At 38.7% G+C, this 17876-nt stretch overlaps 2 long non-coding RNA genes across 3 annotated transcripts; one reads left to right on the top strand and one right to left on the bottom strand.

The window, feature by feature from the left end:
- Positions 1–3619: 3619 nt before the first annotated feature.
- On the top strand, positions 3620–5201 carry LOC130703034 (uncharacterized). Its single transcript, XR_009004523.1, has 4 exons — positions 3620–3673; positions 3735–3902; positions 4018–4149; positions 4360–5201. It is a non-coding gene; the product is annotated as an uncharacterized LOC130703034 (long non-coding RNA).
- Positions 5202–8621: 3420 nt separating this feature from the next.
- LOC130703017 (uncharacterized) lies at positions 8622–10845 on the bottom strand. Of its 2 annotated transcripts, XR_009004514.2 has the most exons (10): positions 10808–10840; positions 10664–10740; positions 10488–10585; positions 10268–10422; positions 9897–10112; positions 9704–9830; positions 9516–9638; positions 9167–9434; positions 8927–9091; positions 8622–8853 (listed from the first exon to the last, which is right to left on the bottom strand). It is a non-coding gene; the product is annotated as an uncharacterized LOC130703017 (long non-coding RNA). The 2 variants fall into 2 exon arrangements; XR_009004513.2 differs by having other exon boundaries at positions 10664–10845.
- Between the last annotated feature and the right edge of the window lie 7031 nt (positions 10846–17876).

Below are 17876 nucleotides of genomic sequence, written 5' to 3'. Positions count from 1 at the left end.
GATGTTGTATTGCCCGTGGACCTATAGTTAAGGATTCTTCATCACTCAGAGTACCATGGCCATCATCAGAAAAAGACCACAGTGCGGTATCTTGGCTCGTTTGCTGAGTGCGGCGAAACACCGGGCTACTAGCATTACCGTATTTTGGGCCTAGAAAAACAAATGTAATAAAATAAGAAAATGATCTGAAAAACAACACTTACCAGTACTACACAATTCCTGTAAGGTTTGAGCTTCATTTGAGTTTTTCACGGATTTCGGTGGTTGTCCCCTACTTTGATGGCAACGGGTATTTTTTATTACATTTGGTGGTAATGGAATTTTATGCAAAGAAAGAGGTTCCGACTCGCTAAAGGAAGCATCCACGAAATCGCCCAATACTTTAGCAACCCGCTTTCTCGTTCCGATTCGTATAGGATGATCAGTATTTAAAGGCTTTGCCCTGCCGCGATTAGTAGTCATTTTCAGTAAGTAGCTGTACATACACAAAAAAAATGAATAAGAAATTTGTTTAAACCGTATATGTCTATAAGTTTTCAATTGGGAAAACAGCAAATGCGTTAGTAGCAGTTATTGGCATCACAAACATACATTCGTCAACTGGCCAACAGCCTAAATCAGAGGACATTTTGCATTTAAAAATGTCAAACATAGTTGAATCAAATGGAGCTGGATAAAGGTTGTGCAAATCGACATATTTCCTCCCAATAAGAAGCGGTCTTCCATAAAGCGAAACAAAGTTTTTTACTTTAACTATAGTTTTGTCAAACAGCATGACACAATTATTACCGCATTCGAGATTGAGAAAAAATTGATTGAACTCTAAAAGACGGAATTCGGGAGTTGTTAAACTAAGGCCAGGTAACAAGATGCCACCTTTATGCGGGAGTTTCATAACGGCACCAGTTTTTTCAGCAGAATGCAATGTAAGAAAACTCGTTTGAATTTCAAATAATCGTTTTACAATTCGTTCCAGTGGTTTCTCACTTTTGCGTAACAAGCGCTTAATAATACCGAGAAAATTTTCAAAAGCGTAAGCAGAAAATGAATATATAGGGCCAAAACGCATTACATCGTCTGCTAAATGAATAAGGTTGTGGATGTTAAACGTGACAAAAGCATTGCCATATAAAAGACTCGAATTCTGCACAAAAACTTTCAACAGGTCTTTCGCATAACCGTTGTAAATGTAACAAAATCTTCGAGATGTTAGAACCTTAATGGCAACATGCAGCGATAACAAATTAGCGTAACGTTCAACTGATAATCTGTTTCAAAACACAACAGGAGCTGTGTAGCCGATTGCCTGAGCCCATTCTGTAGCCTTCATTCGCGAAATAAATTTTCTAGCTCTTCTGGCAAAATCACGAGGAGTAAATTTCGAAAGAACTGTCATTTCTTCATTAATCCTGCTAACATTAAAAGGACTGATTTTATAGTCGCTGTCCTCAATCAATGTCATTATTAACTTTTTAGTGGCTCCCTCATGGACCAAATGCATAGGATCGACGGGAAAATCGTACACCATATCGACTGACACCAACTCCTCGACAATTGAAAAGTAATTGTGATGATCTGGGTCGTCTCTTTGTCGAAAAGAATCATTGTTCCTAAGTGGAGCTGTTCAACATGGGAAAACGACGCGACCCTTTGGGCGGACTAGTTTTCTAACTTCACTGGGCTTAAACGCAGTTAGGCCTGTTGTCCTACATTTAGAGCAACTGCTTTTTCCAGAGTGATACTTCACTCCAGAAACAAAAGCGCGGGCAGGAGAGTCACAAACAAAAATTAGGGCCTTAATTGGGAAAAATCGATCATAGTGAGTAAATCCGGTGCTTAAAAGACCCTTCGCGTCGTCTACAAAAGCTCGCAAAAATGTATTAGGACCCACTACGGGCTTCTCAAGATCATAATATATTCCAATGACGAATGGTACTTTTTCCAAACCAGAAATCCCCCAAATCATACCCAGAATTACCCATAACTGTTTGGAGGTGCTGCTACTAAAGATGGGCAAACCATCAACGTTGATTAGCATTTCAATTTCAATGGCAGTGTGAATTGACGGAAGACAACTATTTTTTATCAAACCATTGAGACCGTTCTGTAAATCAAAATGAAAATATTCGCCAGGATGCATAGGAATAACTCTAACTTTCCTGGGCGTTTTAAGTAATGTAGGAGCATCGGAAGGGAGATCATAATGGCAATGATGTGTTTTTATAACTGCCAAAAGCTTGTTTACATGCACATGGGGAATCCCACAATCAATGCCCCACGACGACAACTTATCTTTAAACGTTTGTAGGGGCTGTTCTTCACTAACTACCAATTCGTCATCAATTACATCAAAATCGACAAAAGAATCTGTGAAACCACAGTCACTTTGGACAACGATAACATTATCGTCGCCAATATGCTCAACAGAAAACAAGGGCACGTCATCGTGAGACTCGCATAACAAAACGTTATTAGCTGTCTCAGATTCAATTAAAGGGACGTGGCTAAAACAGACCTGATCTTCTTCAGATTCAGAACTACTACTATTTGACGGTTGACGATGAAACTGAAAAAAATTCAATTGTTCGACGTTACGTTCCACTTCACGCCGAATTTATCTCTTCTTTGCTTGTGATTTCCCACTACGACTAACCCTTTGCATTCTCGAAATAATCTTGAATGAAATAGAGGCGAATCACCACAATCCGTGGAAGTTCCTGCAGCTAGTTCTGCAATAGAAAAATACCAACACGACTGTTGAGGACGGAAAAATACTTTTTACTTAGGATAAGAATTTCTATATTTTTCGTTGTTATAAAAAAAAACTTAATGTCAACAAAGCTTAAAAACTTTAGCCCTGTTTCCCATGAAAACTTAATCATTAATGCAATTTAAGACCTTGCATTGGGTCAAACAACTGATCACACGAGGTGTAGCAACAATGCCCTTACGCTTAACTAATAGTGTCGGTCACTTGAAACGGTGCCGCCGTATCAAGCCCGATCTCCTATGTCCAGCTAGTCCAGCACTAAATAAAAAAATTCTAGTTACCTTTTGGGGATCCACAAATAAACTCAAATTGCAGGCAACGGAAAAACGGCAAGATAGCTCGGGACCGCAGAAAATTAGCGAAAAAATGTTTGGTGAGAGCAGCAAATGTAAGGCAAAACAGGTGCCGATGGCAACAAATTCTTCGACAGAACGAAGGCGGAATAAGCCAGAGAAAGTAAAGGTCTGGATCAGACAAAATCATAATTCATTATGGTCATTGGTAAGTTTAACATTCTATTAACAAACCTGTTATCCACAAACACTAGCTGGAGCACTAATTGCGATGGTTAGTCCTCTGAACTGGAATGCACACTGGTGGTCTGAACTGGAATGCACAGAAGTATTCAGCACTACCAGCTTTCTTCATTCCCTAAACACAAGTCTATTTATCGCGAAAACATGTTTCTCATGTAACAATATCTATGTGTTATTAGATGTTAAAAATTAGATATTCATGACGTTAAAATTTTAACGTGATTTAAACTTGTATTTTATTTTGCTTCTTAAAATAATTTGTGTCAACTTTTTCATTTGGCAACTCTCATAACGATGTAAACATTCCATTCGGCAGCCATTGCTAGACTACTGCTTAAGTAAAAACGCTGCGATTTATGAAAACAAGGTAAGTTTTTGTTGTTTAGGATTACTTTGCTCTAGACTGAAGCTAAATTTGTTTTTTTTAGTTCAGCTCATATGTATATAGGAATTGGCATAATTTTATTTTGCCAGTAATTGAAGAAAAAACAAATAGCACATTGCTTCGAATTTTATATGGAACCTGTTCACTAGGAAAACGATTTATGAGTTGTGGTTCTCTCGTTTACCTGCCTCTCTACCTCCAACAGTAAAAGGTTTTTTGCATTTTATTAATCATTTAAAATGTTTTTCCTTGTAGCTTCATATAATACGGGTTGTAAACAACAGTGTTAGGGGCTGTGGTTCATCATTCCTCTTTCGCATTTCTAGATTCAACTTAAGTTAAAGAATAGCTGAGCAACTGACTTTCTAGCCTGTGCATGTGTTGCATGTCACCGGAAGATGAACAAGTTACTTGAGCACTATCAGTTGTAGAAGGTTTGAAATTGCTTAGGATTTGAGGTAGGTTATTAACGATAGCCTTAGGTTTTCATTTTTATACATTTATTTAGTGTGTGTTCCTTTTCTTAGTTATGGATGGTATTTGCTATTTTAGGAACCAAGAAATTTGATATTCTTGAGAAAGTGCACATGCAATGCATTTACTTAAAAAAATCATTGAGTATTTTAAAGAATCTAGCCAATCTTTTTTCTTCGTCTTTTGAATTACAGTTTTATTTATCGAAATTGATGGGAAGGAGGAATTGCTAAAAGGCGGGGCAAGAATATTGGCTGCTACGTCATTACCTGTAATTTAGACGTGTCGTCGGTGGACCCATGGGATCGTCTTCTTCTGAATACTACACTACTCCGGCGCCTTACTACACCACGACATATGTCCGCCTAGCTACTACACCACCAATGCCACCGAGTACTACACCACTAAGGCTCTCCAACACGACATCACGACGTATGCAGCCCCCTTTTACTACACTATAAAGGCGCCCGAATATTACACCACGAGATATGCAGCTCCGGCTTACTATACTAAGGCTCCTCAATACTACACCACAAAAGCCGTGGAATATTAAACTACTGCAGCCGCGGAGTATTACGAAAAGAAAGCTGAGTACTATACAACCACTTACGCAGCTCCAGCTTACTACACTGATGCTCCTCAATACTGCACTAGAAAGGCACCCGAGTACTACACCCTACCGCATGCTATACCAAGCTATTACACTGAAGTGCAACACTACCCAACAACATATGCTACTCCCAGATACTACACCGAGGCAATGAAATACTACTCAGCTCCAAGCTACTACACTACCATTTACGCCGCTCTCAGTTACTACACTACCACTTACGCCGCTCCCAGTGACTACACAGAGGCTCCAGCTTAGTAAAAAAAACAACGTACGCTACTCCCCGCTATTACCCTGAGCCATCGAAGTACTATTAATCATGAAAATTCCCTTGTCCTCCAAGCTCCATGACTGGATAATTGAGTGTTGTTTCATCACATCTCCTCGTTTGAAAATGAGTATTTCCCTGCCACATATTTATGCTTTCACAGGTCGTTCCATACGAATATGGTTTATTAGATGAAAATGTTGAATACAGCTCTAATGTCGTTACCAAATCCACTAGTGTTTTTTTTTTCACCACATAAAGGTCATGAAGCGATTCAAATTTATGTTTGTACAACATCCAAATTTCTGAAATCCAATATGTCATTAGGACATTAGTAAGAACAACATCGTGGGTAATTTATAAAGTTACCATGAAATTACATGTTCAGTTACGTAGCATGGAGGAGCAATACGTTAGTCCATAGGCAATTTTTAGCTGGTAAGATGAAATCGATTTATTTTTCCCATTATTTAAACGCATGAGTCTTATTTTCATGAAGGGAGCTCCTAAAACACTCCTGCGTTGATCTGGAAGAAGACAACGAACAAGACGGTGCAACAGGTGACCGACCTGTAGATGATTCTCAAGATGTACGGGAGTAAGTTTGCCTTACTGCTAGGGCAGATTTAGCCTACGTCATTGCCCAGCTGTTAAAAACGGTTGCTATCGTTCATACGGGCGAACCAAGCAACCAGAAAGCCACGCCAACGAAACAAGTATGTAGTAGGGAAAAAATCATTTTAGTAAAGCAGTGAACGAGCTATCTGACTTTTTAAACTTAAACATGGTTTATAAATTTTTCAAGAAGATACCTTTGTTTGTTTTGAATATTTATTGATGCTGAATAATATAGTTTTTCACTCCATTATTTTCCAGCACAAGTTAATTTTAATGGTTTAGTTCTTTGAAGCTAAACGACAAACCTGCGGTTTCATATCTTGAGCACGTCAAATTTTAAGGCTTTGGCGGGTCCCATCAAAACTCATGCAAACCCATACGTATCCCTACCTTAATGAATGCCAGGATTTAGATATCAACAAAAACCCAAGGTGACCGTTTCGTACTGGTGCAATCCAGAAACACTGATTTCTGCTTGCTGAAGAAGCCAAGAAAGGCAGGCCAGAGCCCAGCTATCTCTAGGGTAACCAACATTGTAGCTACGACGATCAAAACGATGACGCTATTTTTTTACACCTCGCTAGTAATTGCAGCGCAAATGAAACGTTAATTCTGTATGCCACCCCCCCTCATACAACATTTATATTTACCACAGTAGAAAATTTGCCACTAGAAATTTATATACAGAAATTCATTGGAAAAGTATAGGGAGGTGGAACGTATATATCATGGCCACAAAATCATTCGTTAAATTATGCAAAAATTTTAGTTAGGCGTAATCGAGATAATTCGTTTAATAGAGAAAATTATTTCGAAAGACCAATAATAGAAAAAAATCGTAAAAAAACTAGAAGACAGCATAATACAAAATTTTGGCCCATTTTAATTTCCATTTTGACTCGGAGTTTAAATTACTCTTTTAATTATCAAATGATTTTCACGGCTTGTTCACCTGCAAAATTTCAGAATTAAAAAATACAATCGTTATAAATCATACAGTTGATATACAATAAGGATGCCCTATTCGGCAACACCAATACAAAGTTACCAGCAATAATAGAAGGAAATTACTAGACGACAAAGTAAAAGAAATGCTCGAAACATATGCAATGCAATTTTCTCATTCTCCAGGGGCACCACCCCGTAGAGAAAAAAATTGAAGATGTGATATTTTGTGTTGCCAACCGAATGGTTTTACGGAAAACGATTCATTACAATAGATGAAACGTTAGATGAATTATCCGAAAAAAATTTCACTCTCTTCTTTGGTTACTGGTGAATTCAAGTTGATAATCCATCTATTGAAAAAACGACGTTTGTAATAGAAAACAATCTCTATGAATTCATGCGTATGGCATCTGGTTTGTGTAATGCTTCAACCACTTTTCAACGATTGCCGGAGAAATAGGACCTGGAGAAATAGGACCCGGAGATTTAGGACCCCAAAATAGGACCTGGAGAAATAGGACCCGGAGAATTAGGACCCAATCATCAATCATATTTTGAAGGGTCCTATTTCTCCCTCATAAGGGTCCTATTTCTCCATAGTAATGGTCCTATTTCTCCTTGGGAAATAGCCCTAAAGCCCGTTGTTATAAAGGAAGAACCGGACGGCTTATGTAGTTTTCCGCACTCCAAACCACATTATCAATTGCTCGTGTAATCAGTCCATCATAACTTTTTTGTTTGAATTCATATTTGTATTTTTTTTGCACGATTACACGCATTATCTATTGCTTTACACAGCTCATGTATAAAAGTTATGCTTATTTTTACACAGTGTTTGATTTTTTGCCCTTGACCTTTCGTTAGTGGCGTTTCCAGTCCTAGTATCGCCCTCCCCCCTGGCTGATATCCTTATTCCATGCGAATTCCCGGAGACGAGGGGTATGCTTTCCCCTAAGTACTCCTTAATACACTGATAAATAATAAAAAAATTATATATATATTATTTAAGACAAGCACATTTTTTAATAAAAAAAATATATGCCGCAAAACCATAAATAGAGACCTACGTGGCAAGAACGAAAATAATGAGTTCCGCTCGGATCATGGAAGGCATGCCAGTGTATTGTTATACAAAACTATCATGGCACGGCTTGTAAATAATGGAACACGAGGCAGCTCATCCATGTCAATATCGGCAATTCATACGATAAGTTTTTTTTTTTTTCGCTAGTTTATTCAGTTTATGCTTTCCTTTCATTTTTCGTTTTCTTAATGTTGATTTATCCCTTTTCTGTTGTTGTTCCTTTCTCTTTTCTTGTTCTTCGATGCGTTCAACCAACTTCTTTCTCGTTTGTGATGTTGATTTTATTCTCTTTCCTAATTGGTTTATCAAGCTCGCAATCAATTCCACATTTTTTTTAACCTATTGCGCTTAGTATTCTTTTATCTGTTAAAATACAGAAAAGTAAAATTAGTTGAAGGTCTATTTTTTTTGTCGAAATCAAAGTTTACCTTGGCATCTGTTATTTTTCCTTTGTTTGTTTAGTTTCTTCTTCTCCAACTTATCTAACTTCCGTTTAAGTTGAGTTTTCATTTTATCAGAGTCCTGCTTTTCCCCTGAAATTGGATGGCATATGCTGGCTTGCCTTCCTTAAACAAAAAGATTATAGCACATACATACCCTACTAACCTTTGTCCGTCCCAGGGACATCCCATCTACGTCCTGGCTGGCCGATCGGGACGTCCTATTCTGACGGCAGATGTACGTCACCAGGATGTCCTAATGTCCGGTTTTAGGGACGTCCACTGGAGGACGTCCTACGGACGTAATTAATTGGAAGTCCTGGTAACGTCCTTATTTGGGAGTACTACGGACGTCCTTAGTTGGACGTCTGCAGGATGGCAAATCCGTACGTTCAGTGAACGTACGTATTGGAACATCCGCGGAATGTCCGGATCGCGGCAGCCAAAGGACGCAAGAAAATTTGTTTAAATTAAAATAAAACCATAAATTTTTGGTAATTGATTTACATTTATTTTTACAAAATACAAACAATTAAACAAAAATTTAGCAGGTAACATCAAAAGCCTAAAAGGTCCCGCTTCTTCTTCACTGTCGGTGTAAATGAACTTGCCAGCTCTATCACTAGTTTTCGAACTGGCTTTTTTGGAACCAAGCTGTGTAATGGCTACATCGAAATCGCTGTCGACCGAGGTAATTGATGTTTGCGAAGGTGTTCTCACCTGGACGGAAAGAATAAAAAATGGGAAATTGTGATCGGCGTAGAAACTCGAACAGGAAGATGATTTGAAATACCGGTCTCTTCCATCTACTGTTTGTTTCAGTATCAGAGGCAGCCGATTCGGCACTGATGGAAGATAGCGAGCGGAATCAACGACTTTCGCCCCCATTCATGTACGTGCGTTTGTATGGGTTGTCTTCCTTTAAATGATTGGGACGACCAACGATTCCATTTTTATCCTGCAACCAAATAAATTCAACGCACACAGATTGAGAACTGTTTCCTTGTCATCGATAATTACGGAAAAGCCAAACCTTTTTCATTGCGGGGATGTTCGACTGTACGCCTGCTATGAGTTGAATGACTTGTTCAAAGCCTTCTTTTTGGATCGTTTCCTCACGTAAATATACAAGGTCATAGACATTGGAGCCATGATTGGCGTCAGTTCTGCTGGGGTGATAGTTTTTTGTAGATCAGACAGAGACAAAATCGCTGTTGCTTGTGGAAGGTTTGTTCTCGCAATCGAAAATACGATCGTGATAATTTCTCTCTTCGGCTGACCATGTAACACAAATTTCGAACCTACAGCGAAGAACAGTTTTTACTGACAACTCTGCATTTAACGAGATAAAATAATAAAGTTAATGAGAAGTATGTTCATACCCTCTCTAGGTCTTGTCGTAGCTGTACAAACAATTTCATACGTTCCATATCTTGCTGTTGTTGCTGACTTAATCTTTCCGTTTCAGTGGTTTTGGGCGGTAGCAATGGTCTGTCTCGGTTGGACTGGAAATTTTAGAAAAGAAAATTGATTGCTTGTAGTAGAGACACATGAATTTGGGAGCACACACCTTTCGTTTAAGAACCCAAAAGTTGAAAATTTGATCAACGACAACGACATCGAGATCAAGATCTAGCGTCCGCGCCGTTTCATTAATGCTGGCATGCTTATAAAAGTCCGATTCGATGAGTTGTAGCCTTTTCACACACAAGTAACTCTAAATAATTAAACGCAAAACGTAAAAATGTTTATGTATCCTATACTTTTGGGCACGGATTAAGTGCCTTTCTTCGACGGTCATTTCTTTTTTCAGCTTTCTAACGGATTGGGTGTTCTCCTCCCCCTCGCCTTCAACATGAGATCCCGTGATCCATATCCAATATTGATATCATGGAAATCAATAATAAGGAATAGTGTTACGTGCTCCTGGACATTTTCTTGGGCACTGCTCAGCGATGATACCGATTTCGGTTTGCTACCTAAGACGATAATAAATTAATGTATTTACTAGTTGAAAATGCATCTAAGTGAAATGATAATTAAAGAATGGCTCTCAGATACTATCTAGCAGGAAGATTAGAACGAAAAGCCTTTAAACCATAAAAATAAAATTAATTTAGATTCAATTACACACATGTGTCCATTCATAGCTGGGTGTGTAGTTGGTTTTCTCCTCAACAACAGAATTGGATGTCTTGCTTCTGTAAATTGAAATCCGTTAAAGCTCAGTACTTGCATCTTCAGATTAATGTCTTGACGTAACTAACAGCTGTAATGCTGTTATTTCATCTGAACGATAAGAAAAATGATTACATAAATTTCACGAACAAAAAATCTGTGAAAATCTAGATTACCAGAAGGATGATAGCTATAAGGCAGCTAACAAGTTGGTTCCCAAATGGTTCATGGTAAATCATGCTCTAGTTTCATGATTCTCCTTGAAAGTAACCACCTAAGAAACATTTTGGATTAGTAATGTGTGTCAAATTTCCAACTGCAACTAATAAAATTATGTCTACACTTTAAATACCTTTCCTTCCAAGTAAATTTTTTTCTTCTGTGGTGCTAATGCCAACATGAATTTGAAATGTACCAAAACTGCCAAACCTAGGTAATAGAAAATTTTTAATTTTACTGAAACTAGCCACTTACCTGTCAAACAAACACCGCTTACAATAAGCAACTTCAACGATTCATAGAATTGTAGGATGTTGACACTTCGCTTGAAACAGTCGTCTGCTTGTAGTAACCGTTGCCATATATATCGTAAAAAACAATATTTTGCGCAAGGGCAAACAGTGTTTTACTATGAAATTAACGTTTCTTAAATTATTTTTATATAATAATTTTCTTAGTTATCTGTGTATTAAGAGGTACTTATGTGCCCTCCCAAGAATCCTCATTGAGGCACGAAGAAAAAAAAAGTGAATAGCGACACTAGTAAAGGGCGGGTGATGGTAGGCCTGAAAACACCAGTAAGAAAATGTGAAATGCGAAAATCCAAATACTGTATAAACAAAATTACTTTTCTATTAAATGAGCTCTAAAAAGCAATAGAAAAAGCATATAATCCTGCAAAAATATTATGAATGTAAATTTTTTAAAAAAAGTTATAATGCAGTGAAAAGGCGTCATATTGATAACGGTGTTTGAAGTGCAGAAACCAATATAAGCCGTTCGGTTTTTTTTTCAACATATCGGAATATTAAGCCCATTACACATTTAATTTTTTTAAGATGGAGAAATAGGACCTCAAGGCTGGAGAAATAGGACCCTCAATAGGGAGAAGTAGGACCCTTCAAAAAATGTTTGAAGATTGGGTCCTATTTCTCCAGGTCCTATTTCTCCAGGTCCTATTTGTAGGTCCTAAATCTCCGGGTCCTATTTCTCCAGGTCCTATTTCTCCGGCTACCCTTTTCAACACTAATGAATTATGTACTGAATGACGTTTTAAGACGTAAAGCATTAGTTGATTTAAATAGGTGGACGATCTTTTCAGATACTTTTGAAGATCATTTTACGCGGTATGCGAGTCTTTGATTTGTTGAAAAACGCAAAATTAAAATTAAAGCTTAAAAAAAATAATTCATTAAACGTTCTGTCAATTATCTCGGTCATGTTATCTCGACCGACGGTATTTTATCCGGTCTAGAAAAACTGCACAAAAAAGTAAAATTTAAAACACCATCCTCATTTGACGAAAATATAAACAAAATTTATTAAACAATCTGGATCTATTTCTAAACCCATTAACTCTTTTTTTGTATTTAAGGGTTATCAGAAAACCTTTTTTGGGATACTGATGAACAAACTGCCTTTGAAAAAATTAGACAGTAAATTATTTGGTTATTGTCCTTTGCAATGGCTTTCAAATCAATAAGCTTGTAATGGAAGATTTGGAAGATGAGTTATACCTTTTGTTGCAACAATTTACGAATTAAAATATAAGCCTAGATATTTTCAGGAAAATGCAAATTGCTTACTACGCTTAAAAATAGCTAGTATTCCACCACGATAGAATATCAAGTCGATTTGCCAAATGCAAATAGCAAACGAGCTATGCATAGCCATTAGAAATTATTGGGAGAAAGAAGAGCTCAACTAACCAATCTAAGCCAGTTGGGCAAATAAAGTAGGTTATTTTCAATAGTAGAAGACCCACTTTATTGACATGAATTGTCTTTTCGAAATAGCATAAGAAGCGAAACAAATAATCAATTGGTTTTGCCTCTATTACTTCAATCTAGGTGTTAAAAAATTACCCTGTTAAAAATAGCCTCGAATTTCGGTGAAATTCGCACCTAAGTCAGACTCTGCCAATTCGGTGGAAATATCACCTAAAATAAAATTTCGGGGAAGTTCCCTGACATTGGTAAAAGTTCTCCGAAAATGGTTAAAATAACACCTAAATTAAGACACATATTTAGCAAAAAGTAAAAACAAATGACCCGTTCGTGTACTAATTATTTATATGAATATTTGAAATAATAGCAGTAAATCCAACTGAAAATGATATTTATTGATAATGTATCTTAGTTAAGAGATAGAACTGTAAGGTTCTCATAACCGTTTATTATACCCCAGTACAAGTGCACACAGTGAGAGAGCAAAGGCAACTCCGATGAATGATTAAGAAACAGGGGTTTATATAGCAGTAAGGGGCTACAGCAGCGCACGTCATGGTGATAATTAGCATCACGCTTAGACGGCGGGGGCGTGACAAGGTCATGGCGCGATGGCTGTATACCACGCGCCATACCCAACTCCGTGTCATGGAGGCGCTGCGCTAAACATACTCAGAGCGGCTCATATTCGATAGGTGGTGACGTAGTGTGTACACTACGCGTCACACCTACGTCAAGGATAGCATAGGCTACCGTCAAGTATACATGAAAGTGTATATTGACTCATTACAGAACACAAAAGTATATATTTCGAACTCTGTGGAATTACAAACACAATAAAGAAGCATTCATTTTATCCACCAATGCGGAGCGGCTCATATTCGATAGGTGGTGACGTAGTGTGTACACTACGCGTCACACCTACGTCAAGGATAGCATAGGCTACCGTCAAGTATACATGAAAGTGTATATTGACTCATTACATTCCACCCCCCTTTATCGATAAGAATTGGTCCTCCAACTCCATGCTACACACTAGATATTACTTATGCCCTAGGCGTGTACAAATGGAATTACACACTTCAACATTGTTTATACGAATAAGCTTTCTTGGGTTACATTTTTTCTTTGAGGCTAAATCTACGTTCCAAGATATCTAGGATGTATTTATTTTAATCAAAATATTGTACTCTGGGTTCTACTTGGTGGGTGCGGCGATTCTTGTAGTTAATCTTCTTCCGATGGTGAACCGGCTCCTCTCCTCCTCTTGCAGCTCCTTTCTCGGTCGTAATGAATTATCAGCGTTTTCTGGCCTTTTCTTCTCGGTTTTATATTTCTGTTAAGGAATACTTTAGCTATTTCTTCTCTCTCGCCGATGTAATCCGTGGCATAATTTCCAAGATAGTCTGGTTCGTCATATCTTGCGCCGTTCCTTAACAGCACTTCAACTATCTCGGGGTTCCCATATCGTACGGCTGCAATAAGGGCCGTTTCACGGCGCGTCAGAGATTTCTGGTTGACGTTTACACCGTGCATGCATGCACTGTTGACATATTCTTTCTTGCTGTTGAATCTCGCTGCATAGTGTAGGATCGTTTCTCCATCGCGACTTAACTGTTTTATCAGTGGAGTTATCCACAGAAAACCGATGCTTTCTTCGTTTTTTAATGCGATGGCCACCATTAGGGGAGTTTCCCCTAGACAGTTCCATTCGCTAAACTGACACCTGTGGAATGACAGGGTTCTGAGTAAGTGTTCGTTGTTGTCTGCGGCGGCTCGGTGAGCTATTGTTTCACCCTTTTCTGTGATGTCGATGTTTGCGCCGAAAGTCAATAATAGTTCCGTGACGTCGTATCTTTTCTTATTTACACTTTCGTGGAGCATGGTTCTTTCGTTTGGGAATTTCGTATCCAACAAGCTTCCCACGCTCCTCCCTGTTGCTCTTCCCTCCTCTTCTTTTCCTTTCTGAAATTTTCTAAGCGTTTCTCGGGGGGCGTTGATTATTTCGAAGACGAACTGTCCTCGTTCGGCTGCTATGGTGGCTAGCCTCTCGATGCGTTGATTGGCTGCATCGCCGGCCACTAAAGGAGGGAAGGTCTTTAGCATGCAGTTACGGCAACTGCGAGTGATGTGCTCTTTTTGGGCGTGGTTTAGTCCTCCTTCTTCGTTGCTTGCGGGTGTGTCGTAGTAATCACCTCTGTGTCCCATCTTACTCCGATCGTCGTCACTGTTAAACACACTTTCTTCGTTTTCATATTCGTACGGCCCAGCGTTTGAAGTACTTTCAAAGCTTCCGGTCGTATGATACACGTCGTCGTTGTCGCTGCTACTGTCTTCCATTGACGTGGTGTAGTGTCCATCGTCGTATTCGCTACTAATGGATTCTTCACCTTCACTTGTGTTTTCTTGTGGCGGTTCACCTTTACTGTGATTGCAATTTGACTGTTTCTCGTCCCGATTGCGGTGCAAGTCTGGCAGTTCTACTGTCGTTGTGTCGCTGTCCGCGATATCTCCGTCCTTCTTGATCTGCTCAATCATTTTTCTTAGCCAATTTGGGTCATCGTCACCACTTTCCTCTATTTCATGTTTGGCGATTTCTACTTCGGTGCACGATTCAGGCCCTATGTCAGACGTCGGACCTTTCTCGATTTTTATGGCTTGTTGAGTTTCATCGGTTCCTATCCAGTCGTTTACTAGATCTTCAACCCAGCACGGGCGTTCCTGTTTAATTGGATCCCGCTCGTTGTTGATTGTAGACGACATCTTGGTTTTAGGAATAGAAAGTCAGGAGTTGTTTGAAGTGTCTGTTGACTCTTGTTAAGATTTGTTTCCAAACTGAAGTTAGTGTTAGTGTACATCATCTTTTATAGTACCCATTTGGTTTGTCGGCTTTTCATCATTAGCTCGGCCTTTTATTTGGGTTATCTTTTAAATGGGGTATCATATTAGGTGTCTATTAGAGCAGAACTATCCTACTATAAGCTTTATTTATTGTTGTTGTCTATTACTGTTTGACTTGCTGTGTTTGTATTTTTACTTTGATATATGTAATATACTACTTTCTTTTAATGCCTTGTGTTTTTCACTTATTATAAATTTTTTTTTTTTTTTTTTTTTTTTTTTTTTTTTTTTTATTTATTTTATTTTTTTTTTTTTTTTTTTTTTTTTTTTTTTTTTTTTTTTTTTTTTTTTTTTTTTTTTTTTTTTTTTATTTTTTTTTTTTTTTTAAATCCCTGTGTCCAAGCTCCCTGTGCATTTGCACAAGTCTTCCCACACCATACCATGCCCAACGACATATGAGCATGTCGTATGGTTACCTGTGCAGGTTTTTTGTCTGCCTTTTTCCCAACCAGATTCCTCGGCTGAGTAAATATTTTCTTTTTCTGGTGCGGGTGGTGATGATGGTGCGTTTAGCTGTGTTGTCATTTTTTCCGCGGTTACTTTTCTTGAATTGATTTTCTTTAGTAATCTTGGGCATGGGTTGCATGCGATAAATACTCGCAGGCATATTATGAATAGTATAAACCCAATTGATGTTAGACCTAGGATTTTTAACGTGTCGAACCAAGAGAACATGTTTCCAATTTTATTTTCTTGCGCTTCTGATACTACAATGTCCGATAGTGATCGTGCTTCTCCTTCTTGCAGTTTTCCGACTAAATCGTTCAGTATGTTTAATTGTTCCATCTCCATTGCGTTATGGGCTGGGTGACTTTTAAGTGTATAATCGAAATTGTTTAGATGAAGTTCGTCAAATTCCGCGATTAGATCAAGATTTGGTGTGTGGATTGTTGCGTCTTGTTTTACCCAATCACCGTTGGTGTCGTTATGTTCCCATGAATGCGGGTATCCATTGATGTTCACTAGTTGCGTTTTCCAGAAACAATCAGAATATGGGTGAATAGACCACCCATCTGTTCCAATTGTGCAATTCATTTTTCCATACTTGAAGGACGGTTGGAATCCGCATTTCGTTTCTTTCGCCGATAGTAGAATTCGTTTTTGCTCACATTGTTGTAGCGTCATGGCTTGCCCAAAACCATAAAGTCTTGAACATGTAGGTAGGCCTATGGCAGCTGCTGCTAGCAGGCCATTCGTTTGGGCCAATATAATTGCTTGTGTTCTTTTCATCTTTGTTAATTGGCAGTATACGTCTCTGATTTCTTTGGCCAATTTATTTTCGTGTTCCGTCTCTATGTTTATTTTATATTGCTCGTGCATTTTACTTATTTCGTACTTCAGCCGATCGTTTAGGTCATTCGTGGACACCAATAATTCCGTTTTGGTATCTTCCTTAGGGCGTAGTGATGATGAATCGTTTGTCATTTCCTTTTCTCTTTTTGTTATTCCGCTTCTTGGCTTTTGGGTTGTCGTCGTGTCGCTTTCACTTGGTGTCGGGTATTCCAATTCGGTGGTGTTGGGGCTGCGTTTTGTGTTTTCTGTAGTCGGTGTATTTGTGATTTTGGTTGTGGGGATCGTTGAGGTGGGAATTGTTTCTGGGATTTCCTCTACTGGTCGTGGATTAGCATTTTTTGCGATAGTGATGCTGAATGTCGCTGCGGTAACCATTCGTGTGGTTATTGAAGGCGATGTAGGTTTTGCCGTCGGTAAGGTTGTCTTTGCAGTTGGTTTTGTCGTGGTGGATGTGGACCTTGATGTCGTTGTTGTTAGCCTTGTCGTTGTGGATGGCTTTGTCGTTGTTGTTGGTTTCGTCGTCGTTGTAGGCACAGCTTTACTAGTCGTTGTATGTTTAAGTGTCGTTGTAGTTTTCGTTGTAATAGGACGATGCGTTGTCGTCGTAGTCGGTTTGGCGGTTGATGTGCCAACTGATTTTGCTGTTGTTGTAGGGGGTTCTTCCGTTTCACTTCTAAAAACTGAGTTGATATTTTCATGTTTGTTTAACGGTGGGATTCGTGGTACAGTTTTCCCGTCGAACGGTTGTTGCGTATATAAAGCAATGATAGCTGATGCTGGCAAGGTTTTTATTTGGTGAGGATTTTTATACTCGAAGCTGAAGTGTTGTTTCTTGCTCCTTTCGTGGCAATGTCCTAGGCTTAACTTTCCTATTTTCAGTGTCAGACATTTTCTGTCTGAGGCAGGTGTGTGATCCCGTTCTATCCGTTGCCATAAATTGTCCTGTGTGTTCGAATGTTCCCCATACTGAGCTAGTACTTGAACATTCCTGTAAGACTAACATCGTTGTATTAGCCTTGATACAGTTGTTGGTATTGAAAGGTCTGATTGTGAAATCCGCTGAATATTCGAACGCTTGACCTCGTTCCAATGTCCTACTGCAGTTTGCGACTGTTGTTTGAGTTTGTACTAGTGGGTCATTGCTAGTTAGCAATTTTTGTAGGCTTCTTTGGCATTTGATCCAGTCTCGGTCGCATTCTTCCAGCGTCATCATTGTGTTAGTTCCGTTGTATGTTACACATTTTTCATTTGGTGGTCTTCCGCTTTTAAGTAGTCCCCAGCTGATCATATCCCATATGATGTTTCCATGTCCGTGGTTGAATTTAATTAAGTTTCCAAAAATCGGCGAATTAATGGTTGTCGCTACTGCTCTTCTCTGTTCTAGTCTTATTTCTTCCAGCTCGTCGATGGATGTTTCTGGGAAGT

The sequence above is a fragment of the Daphnia carinata genome, chromosome 5, assembly GCF_022539665.2.
Source record: "Daphnia carinata strain CSIRO-1 chromosome 5, CSIRO_AGI_Dcar_HiC_V3, whole genome shotgun sequence".
Taxonomy (NCBI): domain Eukaryota; kingdom Metazoa; phylum Arthropoda; class Branchiopoda; order Diplostraca; family Daphniidae; genus Daphnia; species Daphnia carinata.
Note: the sequence above shows the minus strand (reverse complement) of the source record. Positions and strands in the feature narration are given on the sequence as shown.